Source organism: Pelodiscus sinensis, chromosome 21, assembly GCF_052426305.1.
Source record: "Pelodiscus sinensis isolate ZL-2025 chromosome 21, ASM5242630v1, whole genome shotgun sequence".
In the NCBI taxonomy this organism is placed as follows: domain Eukaryota; kingdom Metazoa; phylum Chordata; order Testudines; family Trionychidae; genus Pelodiscus; species Pelodiscus sinensis.
The window spans coordinates 3,588,155-3,600,391 of record NC_143072.1 but is presented as its reverse complement, the minus strand read 5'-3'; the positions used below and the strand labels follow the sequence as shown (position 1 = coordinate 3,600,391).

Genomic DNA, 12,237 nt, shown 5'->3' with positions numbered 1-12,237 from the left:
AACAGGAGAGGCAGAACACAACAACCTCGGTTGTAGCTGACTATCCTTATTTAATAATCCCAATGTGTTTCATATGCAAAGCCTTTCTCTGTGGCAGTGTGTATGGATTAGTAATGCCAAATGACAGAAATAGATAAAAACACATTCACATTTCCCGTGTACTTTACAGTTTAAGAATTAAATTTGGAAATCAGCTTGAGCAGGGAGGGGAAATCACATTTCACTGTGAAAAAACATAGCTACTAGCAGTACATGTACCACCTAAGATTCCAGTAACAGAAAGAAGCTAGCAAATAAATGACTGAAATCTTGACCTTACTGAAGTCAATGGGAGTTTTGCCATTGACTTCAACAGCGCCAAGAGTTCACGTATTAGAACTCCTCCTAAACAATAAGAGCTAGGACTACTGCATTTGGTAAGCAGCTTCCTCGCACCCTAACCTAAAGCGTGGCCAGGGTTTGGTTGTCCCAGGAAAACAGGAAGTGCCTAGAATGGAATTGTTTTCCATAACACGGAAAGGGAGGGGACTGAGAGCAGGGACAGTTATGCTTGCAATGGCCACTAGGGACAGCGAGCATGTGGGACAGTAATACTGCTGCATGACCACAGCGGGGAGGCTGCACCAGGAAGAGAGTGGCCAGTTGGGGCTAGAGCTCTCCATATTGCTGGCTACCAACCACAGGTAAGTGGCCCCTCCTACTCCAAAACTAGCCATGGGGCGGCAGGAGGCTTCCTGGGAGCTGATGCATGCTGGGAGCTGGCTTTTAAATATATGCTGCTGACTGTGGGCACTCTACTAATCAGAGGGCACTCTGCTGATACAAAGGCAGCAGCATGGGGCGGAGGGGGGGCGGCACCCCAGGAGCTGGATCAAGAGCCGCTCATGCGTATTGGTTACCCATTTAAATAGCTACACTCTTATATCTCTAATCCCTGCACATAAGATTCCTAACCCTAACTCCAGGTGGCCTATCCATAGGAACCCTAATCTTAGGGTTCCCTACTCATAGCTCTCCTGGAGGGGATATGCAACCTTCAACATCAGTCCTAAAAACACAACTCCTGTAAATGTATCACATGTGTCTGGAAATTTATATTAAGCACTTTGGGTGAAATTCAGTAATGTGCAGAAGGCCACCCAAACCCCCTCCCCCTCCAAATTACTTCGGGTATGCCTACACTTGCTCCCTATCTTGAGATAGGGATGAAAATGTAGTGTACCAAAATGGATAATGAAACACGGGATTTAAATATCCTGGCTTAATTAGCATAATCACGTCTGGCTGCCATTTTGAAATTGCATTATTGCGAAATAAAACGCCCCATGTAGCAGCGTTAGTTTGAAAGAAAACCCTTCTCTCGAAATAACTGTTTCTCCTCATACATTGAGATTTAACAGTTATTTCGAGAGAAGGGTTTTCTTTCAAAATAATGCTGCTACACAGGGCATTTAGCTTCACAAAAATGCAATTTCAAAATGGCGGCCAGATGTGATTATGCTAATTAAGCACGGGATATTTAAATCCCGTGTTTCATTAGCAATTTCGGTACACTACATTTGCATCCCTATCTCGAGACAGGGAGCAAGTGTAGACATACCCTTAGCTTTTCTTTTCCTCCAACAATTTTCCCTCTTGCACAGCTTCATGTCTGTCCATCACTGCCACCAGAATATTTGGAAAACCATCATTAGAGTAACAATCTCATAGAATCATAGAGCTGGAAGAGACCTCAGGAGGTCATCGAGTCCAGCCCCCTGCCCACAGCAGGACCAATCCCCACTAAATCAACCCAGCCAGGGCTTTGTCAAACCAGGACTTAAAAACCTCTAGGGATGGAGATTCCACCCCCTCCCTACGTAACCCATCCCAGTGCTTCACCACTCTCCTAGTGAAATCGGTTTTTTCTAATATTCAACCTAGACCTCTCCCACCACAACTTGAGACCATTGCTCCTTGTTCTGCCATCCGTCACTACTGAGAACAGCCTCTCTCCATCCTCCTTGGAACCTCCCTTCAGGAAGCTGAAGGCTGTTTTCAAATCCCCCCTTCTGCAGAGTAAACAAACCCAAATCCCTCAGTATTTCCTCATAAGTCATGTGCTCCAGCCCCCTAATCATTTTGGTCGCCCTCCGCTGGACCCTCTTCAATGCGACCACATCCAATCTGCTATAATCCTTCTTCAGGCTTTAAATACTCCCTGACTTGACTACTGCAGTTTCCTTTTATGGTTTTTCTAAATCCTCGCTCTATTAATTTCAAGGAGACCCGAGTGCTGCAGCCTGATAAAGATTATTCCATCTTTTAAACACTGAAATTGGGCAAAAATGCAATTGGTTATGATTCATGTCTCATTTTCTCATAGTCCCACAGAGCTTGGGCATACGGACTCTGATAAGTCATTTTGGCCTCTCTTTAAGAGGCTTTGTACAAATGGAATGATTTGCAATGTGATGCATCCCCATTAGGAGTTGCAGCCAGTGTTGAATACCTAACTGCTTGCGCTAGGAGCTAAGATAATGCAAATGGTGTTAACGCTATGCCAAGAACTTAGAAACCTGTAGGGTACATCTAGACTAGCAAGATTTTGCGCAAAAGCAAGTGCTTTTGCGCAAAATCTTGCCACCTGTCTACACTGGCCGCGAGTATTTGCGCAAGAACACTGACTTTGTACTGTACAAAATCAGTGGTTCTTGCGTAAATACTCCGACGCTCCCGCTCAGGGATAAGCCCTCTTGCACAAGTATGCTTGCACAAGAGGGCCAGTGTAGACAGCAATGTTAATTTCTTGCGCAAGAAAGCCCGATGGCTAAAATGACCATCAGAGCTTTCTTGCACAAGAGAGTGTCTACACTGGCATGGATGCTTTTGTGCAAAAGCAAACCTTTTGCGCAAAGGCACATGCCAGTATAGACGCTCTCTTGCGCAAATACTTTTAATGGAAAAACTTTTCCGTTAAAAGTATTTGCACAAAATCATGCCAGTCTAGACACAGCCATAATGTTTCACAGTAAAAAGAAAAATGTAATAGCTTGGGGTGTGGTAAATGGACATACGCTGGTGAGATATTTCCTGCTAAATCATACAGGGCTCCGTCTGTCCTGTAATGAGGCATTGTTAATGGGATTAACACTTTCTATTTCTGGCATACTCTCCTTCTAAAGGGTTTCAAAGTACTGTATAAACGTTCATCAAGTTTTCTAATAACCTGGTTGACTTTTTTTATGCATGGAAACTAAGGCTAGAGAGGTTAAGTGACTTTGCCCATAGTCACCCAATATGTCAGGGACACAGCTGGGAACAGAATGCTTGGTTCCCAATGCCAGATCTCACTACTAGACATTACCCTCCGTTAGGGTCAATGAGCTACTGCGTCCCAATATCTGTCATCTGGATTTGCACATCACCACAGCTGAATTTCAAAGCAGGACCCTCATGGTGCCTTGTCTGCAGGAGCATCAGGTAAGAGAAAGGGATCTTTCCTTTCCCTGAGTCAGTAAGAGCCATACTGGGCTTACCTCAGTTGCAGCTTGCCTTTTGCAGAGCTTATATTTGGCAGCAAAACTCACGCACACAAATACTTCCTTTGTATCTTCAATGAAAAGAGAGGAGGTGGCATCGCATCTGAAACACACAGCATGCAAACAGGATGCTGAGGCAATTCATAGGAATGCCTAATCCTAACAATAAAAGGGGCTACCCGCTGCCAGCCCTTAGCAGTAGTGTACATGGCCCCAAAGTGTGTCAGCTGTAAGGGTACGTCTAGACTACAGGCTTCTGTCGACAGAACTTTTGTCGACAGAAGTTTTGTCGACAGATACTGTCGACAAAACTTCTGTCGACAAAGAGCGTCTAGACTACATTGAGTTCGGACGACAAAGCAAGCTGCTTTGTTGACATGGCAGTGTAGACGCAAAGGACAGTTTACATGCAATAACACCTTCTCTCGACAGAAACTCTGTCGACAGAAGGCGTTATGCCTCGTAAAATGAGGTTTACCAGCGTCGACAAAACTGCCGCTTTCTGTCGACAGAACTCAGCGGCAGTGTGGACGCAGGTATAGTTTTGTCGACAAAAGTCCACTTTTGTCAACAAAACCCTGTAGTCTAGACACACCCTGGCTATGTCTACACTGGCCCCTTTTCCGGAAGGGGCATGTAAATTTCACCTATCGTAGTAGGGAAATCCGCGGGGGATTTAAATATCCCCCGCGGCATTTAAATAAAAATGTCCGCCGCTTTTTTCCGGCTTTTAAAAAAGCCGGAAAAGAGCGTCTACACTGGCCCCGATCCTCCGGAAAAAGCGCCCTTTTCCGGAGGCTCTTATTCCTACTTCAAAGTGCTGGATCCATATCCATTCTTTTTAGTGCTTGGAGATTCCTTTATGAAATATATGTGTTCTTTAAATGATAATAAAGATATCTGAGCTTCTCATTCAGACAGCATGCTGCAAAAATCAGTGTTGGATTGCTGCCATTTTTTGTTACAACCCCTGGCCACAGGCCCTATTGAATATTCCACGAAGCTCTTCCAGCAGTATGGGTTTGCTAAGGGCTAAGACTCCAGACTACATTCTGATGTTGCCTCTGGCTCTGTATATAACATAAAAACCCTCCCATACAATATTAGGCACATAAATACATGCAGTGCATAAAGATACATGCCCAGAATCAGTCAACAGCAGCGAATAAACATCACGTTCTACCCTTCCAACCTAACTCATGGTGCCTCTACTGTTCTCATCAGCTGGAGATGCTGACTTAGATCATGTCTACACTACAAATAAGACTGAAGCAGCCGCAGTTGATCTTCCAGGGTTTGAATTAGCGGATTTAGTGAACACACGCTAATGTGAACTGAGCGGATCGCTCCTGTCGGTGCTGGTAGTCCTGCTTATACGACGAGTAAGGGAAGTCGAAGGGAGAGTGTGCTCCCTTTAAATTCCTGCAGCGTGGATGGTGCCAGAATCTGAAGTAAGATACTTTGACTTAATCTACGCAATTAACGTAGCTGAAGTTGCGTATCTTAATTTGAACTTATCCACTAGTGCAGACCCGGGGTTAGAGGAAGGAGGATCTGGTGAGTGAAGGGAACCTTGCAGAGCCAAATTCAGTTCTCTGCTCTGCCAAAGATTTCCTGTGTGACCTTTGGCAAATAACTTAGACTTCCACCTTGTCATCTCCAGCCTGATCCTGGCCTGCATATTTATACCTGCCTCTGGAAATTTCCACTACATGCATCTGACGAAGTGGGTCTTTGCCCACGAAAGCTTATGCTCCTACACTTCAATTAGTCTATAAGGTGCCACAGGACTCCTCGCCGCTTTTGCAGATTCAGACTAACACGGCTCCCCCTCTGAACTTAAACTTAGTTCCACAATGGTATGTAGGCTCCTATCTTCCACTGAAATCAATGGAAGTTAGGAGCCTAAATATCTTTGTGGATGTGGGTTTCTGCCTCCATTCCCCAACTGTAACATGGCATTGATAGTACTTCTCTCACTCACAGGGATAAATAGTTAAGAAAATTGTTAGGTGCTCAGCAACTCGGGTGATAAGAACAATATAAGTATCCTAGATTGGTAGCAATGGTGGATACCTCATTCTGATTTGGGGTGATCAAGCCTGTCAGCTTAACAGTAATCTCAGCCTCTGCATGTCTGGAGACGGATAGCCCAAGTCTTGGAGTTGATCCCATACGGTGTTTAACAATAAAGAACCAGCCAGGTTCCCTTGTGGCATTCCCTTTATTCTTTCTTCTGCTAGTGGCTTCTGCACCTGCTTCACCTTCTGCTCTCTGTAATCTCTTACTGCAGTGGGGGGAAACAACCTGTTGAGCTAAACACAAAATAAAATAAGTAGCAGCTGTGGTGGCAAAAGCATGCGTTCCACCCCCACCTGCATGAAAGACAGAAAGCGAGAGAGAGCAGGGAATAGTCTCAAAAAGGATTGCAGACACTGTATTCCTCTGGCAATGAGAAAGCCCATGCTACATGACACACAGAAGAAAAGAGTGAGGGGGGATTTGATAGCAGCCTTTAACTACCTGAAGGGGAGTTCCAAAGAGGACGGAGAGAGACTGTTCTTAGTGTTGACAGATGACAGAATGGGCTCATCTAGACTACGCTAAAATGTTGAAAGGGGATATGCAAATTCCATGAGATTCCATCACCTCCCTAGGGCACACATCCCAGTGCTTCACCACCCTCCTAGTGACTTAGTTTTTGCTAATATCCAACTTAGACCTCCCTCACTGCAACTTGAGACCATTGAGCCTCATTGGGCTCATCTAGACTATGCTAAAGTGTCGAAAGGGGATATGCAAATTCTGTGAGAATATGCATATCTTCTTCCTATCTCCCTTTTGAAAGCAGAGGTTTACACGGCTTTTCAAAAAAGGTGGAGGGTGCCGAAAAAAACGCATCTTGACTACTTTCACTTTTGAAAGCTCTGCTTTCGAAAGTGAGATCTGAAGAAGATATGCAAATTCCCACAGAATAGTTGGATATTAGCAAAAACTAAGTCACTAGGAGGGTGGAGAAGCACTGGGATGTGTGCCCTAGGGAGGTGATGGAATCTCCATCCCTAGAGGTTTTCAAGTCCCGACTTGACTAAGCCCTGGCTGAGATGTTTTAGTTGGGGTTGGTCCTGCTTTTGTGGGTTGGACTTGATGACTTCCTGAAGTCTCTTCCAACCCTATGATTCTACTTTGTCTGCTGTTTGTAGCGGATGCAGTGGGGGACTGTGGAAGCATCAGAAAAAACAGTCATAAGCAGAGGACGGTTTAGTTACCTCCTTCTGCTACCCATAATCTTCTGCCTCTTCTGGTTTGCAGACTAATAGGATGGACAATACTGTATCCTTTCTTCCCTCTATATCATTTTGATAATTATAATTTCCCGACAATAAACACTAGAGTAATTTCTGTCCTGCCAGGGAGAGAGGATTAATTATTATCGTGGGGTCCAACAGCACCCAGGAAGAGTTTGCAATGAATGATTTCACAGCATAAAGTAGCTCCATTTCCCCTGATGTGGTCCAAGTGTGAGGGTTTTTGCTTCTACCAGCGTGCAGGGGTAAGTGTTGATATTGTTGACAAGGTCTATTCCTTTCCACTATTACATGCCATATGGGTTTGGTTGCATTTGCACATGAGCTGTGCAATTAAATCTTTTATGGTTTGATTGGGACATCAAGAACATATCCTCATCCAAAGCAAGGACATGGATAAACAAGGAACCATAACCTTTAGAAACCTTCTTAAGCAAAGTAACCTATCCTCGGATATGAGGGGGTCACTGGTTAAAAGACAGTAAACAAGGGGTAGGAATAAATGGTCAGTTATCAGAATGGAGAGAGGTAACTAGTGGTGTCCCGCAGGGGTCTGTACTGGGACAAATCCTATTGAACATATTGATAAATGATCTGGAGACTGGGGTCAATAGTGAGGTGGCAAATTTGCAGATGATACTGAACTGCTCAAAACAGTTATATCCAAAGCAAACTGTGAAGTGCTTAAAAACAATCTCAGGAAACTAGATGACTCGGCAACAAAATGAGAGATGAATGTAATGTTGATAAATGCAAAGTAATACATATTGGAAAACATAACGCCAATTATACCTATAAAATGATGGAGTTTGAAGTAGCTATTACCACTCAAGAGAGAGATCTTGGAATCATTGTGGAGTTCTCTAAAAACATCCACCCAATGTGCAGCAGCAGTCAAAAAAACAAATAGCATGTTAGGAATAATTTAAAAAGGGATAGAGACAAGGACAGAGAATAGCTCATTACCACTCTAAAAATCCATGGTGTGCCCATATCTTGAATATTGTGTGCAGATGTGGTCACCTCATCTCAAAAAAGATATCTTGGCATTTGAAGAAGTTCAGAAAAGGGCAACAAAAATGATTAGGGGTTTGGAAAGGCTGCCATGTGAGGAGAGATTGATAAAACTGGGACTTTTCAGCTTAGAAAAGAGAAGACTACAGGGGCATTTTATAACAGCAGTCTATGAAATCATAACAGGTATGGAGATAGTAGACAAGGAAAAATTATTTACATGCTTCCATAACACAATAACTATGGGTCACCAAATGAATTTAATAGGTAGCAGGTTTAAAACTCACAAAAAGAAGTATTTCTTCACACAGTGTAGTCAACCTGTGGAACTCCATGCCAGAGGATGTTGTAAAGACCAGGATTTTAACATGGTTCAAAAAAGAACTAGATACATTCATGGAGGATAGGCTCATTAATATTTATTAGCCAGGATGGGTAGGAATGGTGCCATAGCCTCTGGGAATGGGTAACAGGGGAGGAGGTATCATTTGATTACCTGTTCTGTTCTTCCCCTTTGATGATTACCTGTTCTGTTCATTTCCTCTGGCACCTGACATTGGCCACTGTTGGCAGACAGGATACTGGGCTAGAAGGACCTTTGGTCTGACCCATTACGGCCATTCTTATGTTCTTAAACAAAAACATAGGAGTCAGCAACCTATGGCTCTTGAGCCAGATATGGATCAATATGGAAACAAAATATGGCTCTTTTGTCATTCCCAAAATATATACAACTTTTTCAAGTGTTGCATTTGGCTGCAGGAAGGGCTGGTGACAGCTCCGCTTCTTTTGCAGCACAGGTAAGAAGGGAGACCACAATCTGGCTGCGGAAATCCTGGCCCAGCCCCTCGCCCAGACACTACTGCCCAGGTGCAGCAGCCCAGCCCTAGTCAGGCAAGGAAATCCGGCTCCAGGGCCCTCCCCCACACATATTCTACTTTCCACCCCCAGCTCTCTGCCCTGCCTCCTGCACCCCCCACATACCCAACCCACTGCTCTGAGCCCTTCATACACTCCAACCCTGACTCCTGCACCCCCACATCCACAAACTGCACCCCCAGCAGCAGCAGAAATCCCATTAAATAAAGTCTGGGAGTACAATGTTTCATGTATGCTATTGTTAATCATGTCAATTATCAATAATATTAAGTTGTATATTTTCAGTCCTGCAAATGGGTATTTTTATACTGTCTCTCTGTTGACCACTTGTTCTGAATTTTGATGCAGTTTGGCTTGAAAAGGTTGCCAGCTCCTGCAATAACACATTTTTTTGTCCAACAGAGACCTGACATAGAGCATGATCCTGCTCTGCCCACCCCTATCTGAGGAGCATGACTCAGGCTCTGAGTTTTCTCTGATATTTATTTTTTTATTATGAGACTAGTTTGTCCTTTTCTATACAGTATCCTGAGTATATGTTGAAGGCTGCTTTTTTCCTCCCTTTTTTAGGTGTTTGCTTGTAACTGGACCTTGGATTACAAATCCACTTGCTACATTCACTTTTTTCCCCACCAGGTTTCTTCATTAACACGTTAAATAAGTTTCGCTATTTTGATAATGAATGCATAGAATTATACCCTGCATTTGGTCCAGGAGCCTAATAAAGAGGTGAGCTTTGCACCAGTTGAAATTGAGGCAGGTAAATGATGATTCAAGGGGTTCTGATGTCCTAGGCAACCTAGCAAAAATCCACTTTTCAACCTGCCCCGAATCACCACAGTTACAAGCAACCCTTGACATTCTTCTGCCCCAAGTGAGGGTTTTGTTCTGTCTTTATGGCAAAGGCATAGTGCTCTTTATGGCAAAGGCATATGGAAGATTGGATGCTTGCATATGGGCTCTACAGAGCTACTATAGAACACTGTATTCCAAGTCAGCGGCACAGCCATGGGCACCCTCATGGCACCACAATATGCCGATGTCTTTATGGCTGACCTTGAACAATGTTTCCTCAGCTCTCGTCCCCAGCACCTCTACTCTACTGACGCTACTTTGATGACATCTTCATTATATGGGCCCATGGGAAAGACTTGAATTTCACAGGGATTTCAACAACTTCCACCCCATCATCAACCTCAGCCTGGCTCAGTCCACATGAGAGATACTCTTCCTTGACACTACAGTATAATTACACAATGGACACATTTCTAGCCCCCTATACCGGAAACCTACCAACTGCTACATTTACTTTCATGCCTCTAGCTTCCATCCCAGACACATTTCTCAATCTATTGTATGCAGCCAAGCCCTAAAATACAATCGGATTTGCTCCAATCCCACAGATAGAGACAAACACCTATAGGATCTATATAGAGCATTCTTGAAACTGAAATACCCACCTGGAGAAGTGAAAAAACAGATCGACACAGCCAGAAGAGTTCCCAGACATGAACTACTTCAAGACAGGCCCAAAAGAGAAAACAACAGAATTCCACTTGTCATCACCTACAGTCCACAACTTCAACCCCTCCAACGCATTATCAACTATCTACAACCTATCTTGGAAAACAACACCTCACTCTCACAGGCCTTGAAAGAAAGGCCAGTCCTCACCTAGAGACAACCCCCTAGCCTCAAACCACGCAACACACTCTATCATAATCATCCTGGAACCCGTCCCTGCAATCAGCCCCAGTGCCAACTCTGCCCACACATCTATGCTAGTGATTTAATCACTGGACGCAACCAAATCAGCTACCAAATCAGAGGCTCATTTAACTGCACATCCACTAATGCGATCTACGCCATCAAATGCCAACAATGCCCCACTGCCATGTATTTTGGCCAAATTGGACAGTCTCTATGGGAAAGAATTAATGGACACAAATCAGATATCCAAAAAGGGCAATACACAAAAATCTGTTGGAGAACACTTTAATCTGCCTGGACACTCATTAATGGATCTACAAGTCACTGTGTTGTTTCAGGCCAATTCCACAAGCCAAAAACACAGGGAAGGATTGGAACTTAACTTCATTTACAAGTTTAATTCTTATGCAAATTATATGAACAGGGACATCCCCTGGCTCGCACACTACCTTCCACATCCTAGTGACTTAACCAAACAACCAAACAATGGAGGTGCTAATTGTTCTGACCAGTCTCTTGTAACTACTTGAACCATCTACTCTCTGTCTCTCTCTTTCCCCCCCTCCTTTTTTCTCTCCTTTCTTTCCTTCTTCCCCCTCCCCTTCCTTTATTTATTTTTGGATCTGGACTTCTAATACTCCAGTCATCTGAAGAAGTGGGTTACACCAACGAAAGCTCATGATATCATCTACATGTTTTGTTAGACTTTAAGGTGCTACTAGACTATTTGTGTTTTTAAAGTTTTTCCTGTTACAGACTAACTCAGCTACCCCTCTGAAGATGTTAATTGCATTTAGCTAGTAGAATGATATCATGCAAGCTGTCATCATACACTCAGTAATAGTTCTTCTATATGGTTTTCCACAGTGCCTTTGGGTGCAAATTTGTAGCAATACTGCATACATAATTAGAGAATGAATGTTGGCCCAGAAATTCTATCTTATCTGAAGGCTGGTGCCTCCTAAGAGTGCGACCACCTGTTGAACTTGGCAAGAAACCAAAGCACAATCCACTGGTTTGTACCGTGGGAGTGCTCTGACCAGCATCATGCAAACAGTACAATATATCTCACCCTAGTGCATTATTTCACACTAGTGAGGGGACTTGTTACAAAGTGGTTTAATGAGCTACCCCCAAAGGCAAATAAAACAAATGCATTGACTGCCTAATTCTAGTGAGTACAGTAAGTTACTAGAACTATATTCTCAGCTATTACAGTGATGGGAACTGTGCAAACACTGAAAAAAGACTGACAGACAGATAAATAGGAGATGCTGGCCCTGTCTCTGTCAGCCATATGTTTCATCCTTAGTAAGTCTATTAATTTACTCTTAAGAGTGACATTTACACACACACACAGCCAATTGGAGGCCTATGTATCAGTTAATCAGGATTTAAGTAGTGTACAGGCATTGTGCTGGTCCTATGAACAGAAGTGAATTTCACTATTATATAATTCTACCGGACACACTTGACATTACATCACAATCTACATTACATCTTATTTAGAAAATATTTTATATTTTCTCAATTTGTTTCCCGAACAGAAAGCTCAAACACTGTACTGTCCAGTTCAAGACTGGACACCTGGCAACCCTATATAATTCCTACTCCAAAAGTACCTAGGTATTGTACAATAATTAGTACAAATATTCAATAGTCAAAATTATTGCATAAACAAACCAGTTCTCCATATTCTTCGGGCGTATAAAACTCAACCAGAGTAAAACAGACATAAAATAAGACTTGATTTTCAAACTGAGCACTCCTTTTTTGTAGTTACAATTAATTTTACTGCTGTGATG

General features: G+C 43.3%; 1 protein-coding gene across 2 annotated transcripts in view; it reads right to left on the bottom strand.

Annotated features, from left to right (window-relative positions):
- The window catches only part of CLIP2 (CAP-Gly domain containing linker protein 2), a 163,872-nt gene extending 157,689 nt beyond the window's left edge, over nt 1-6,183 (bottom strand). For both annotated transcript variants that reach the window (XM_089772209.1, XM_075904303.2), the window contains exons 1-2: nt 5,598-6,183; nt 3,519-3,624 (exon numbers count right to left, since the gene is read on the bottom strand). The gene's annotated coding sequence lies outside the window, so the exon portion shown is untranslated. The remainder of the gene's footprint in view (nt 1-3,518; nt 3,625-5,597) is intronic.
- Between the last annotated feature and the right edge of the window lie 6,054 nt (nt 6,184-12,237).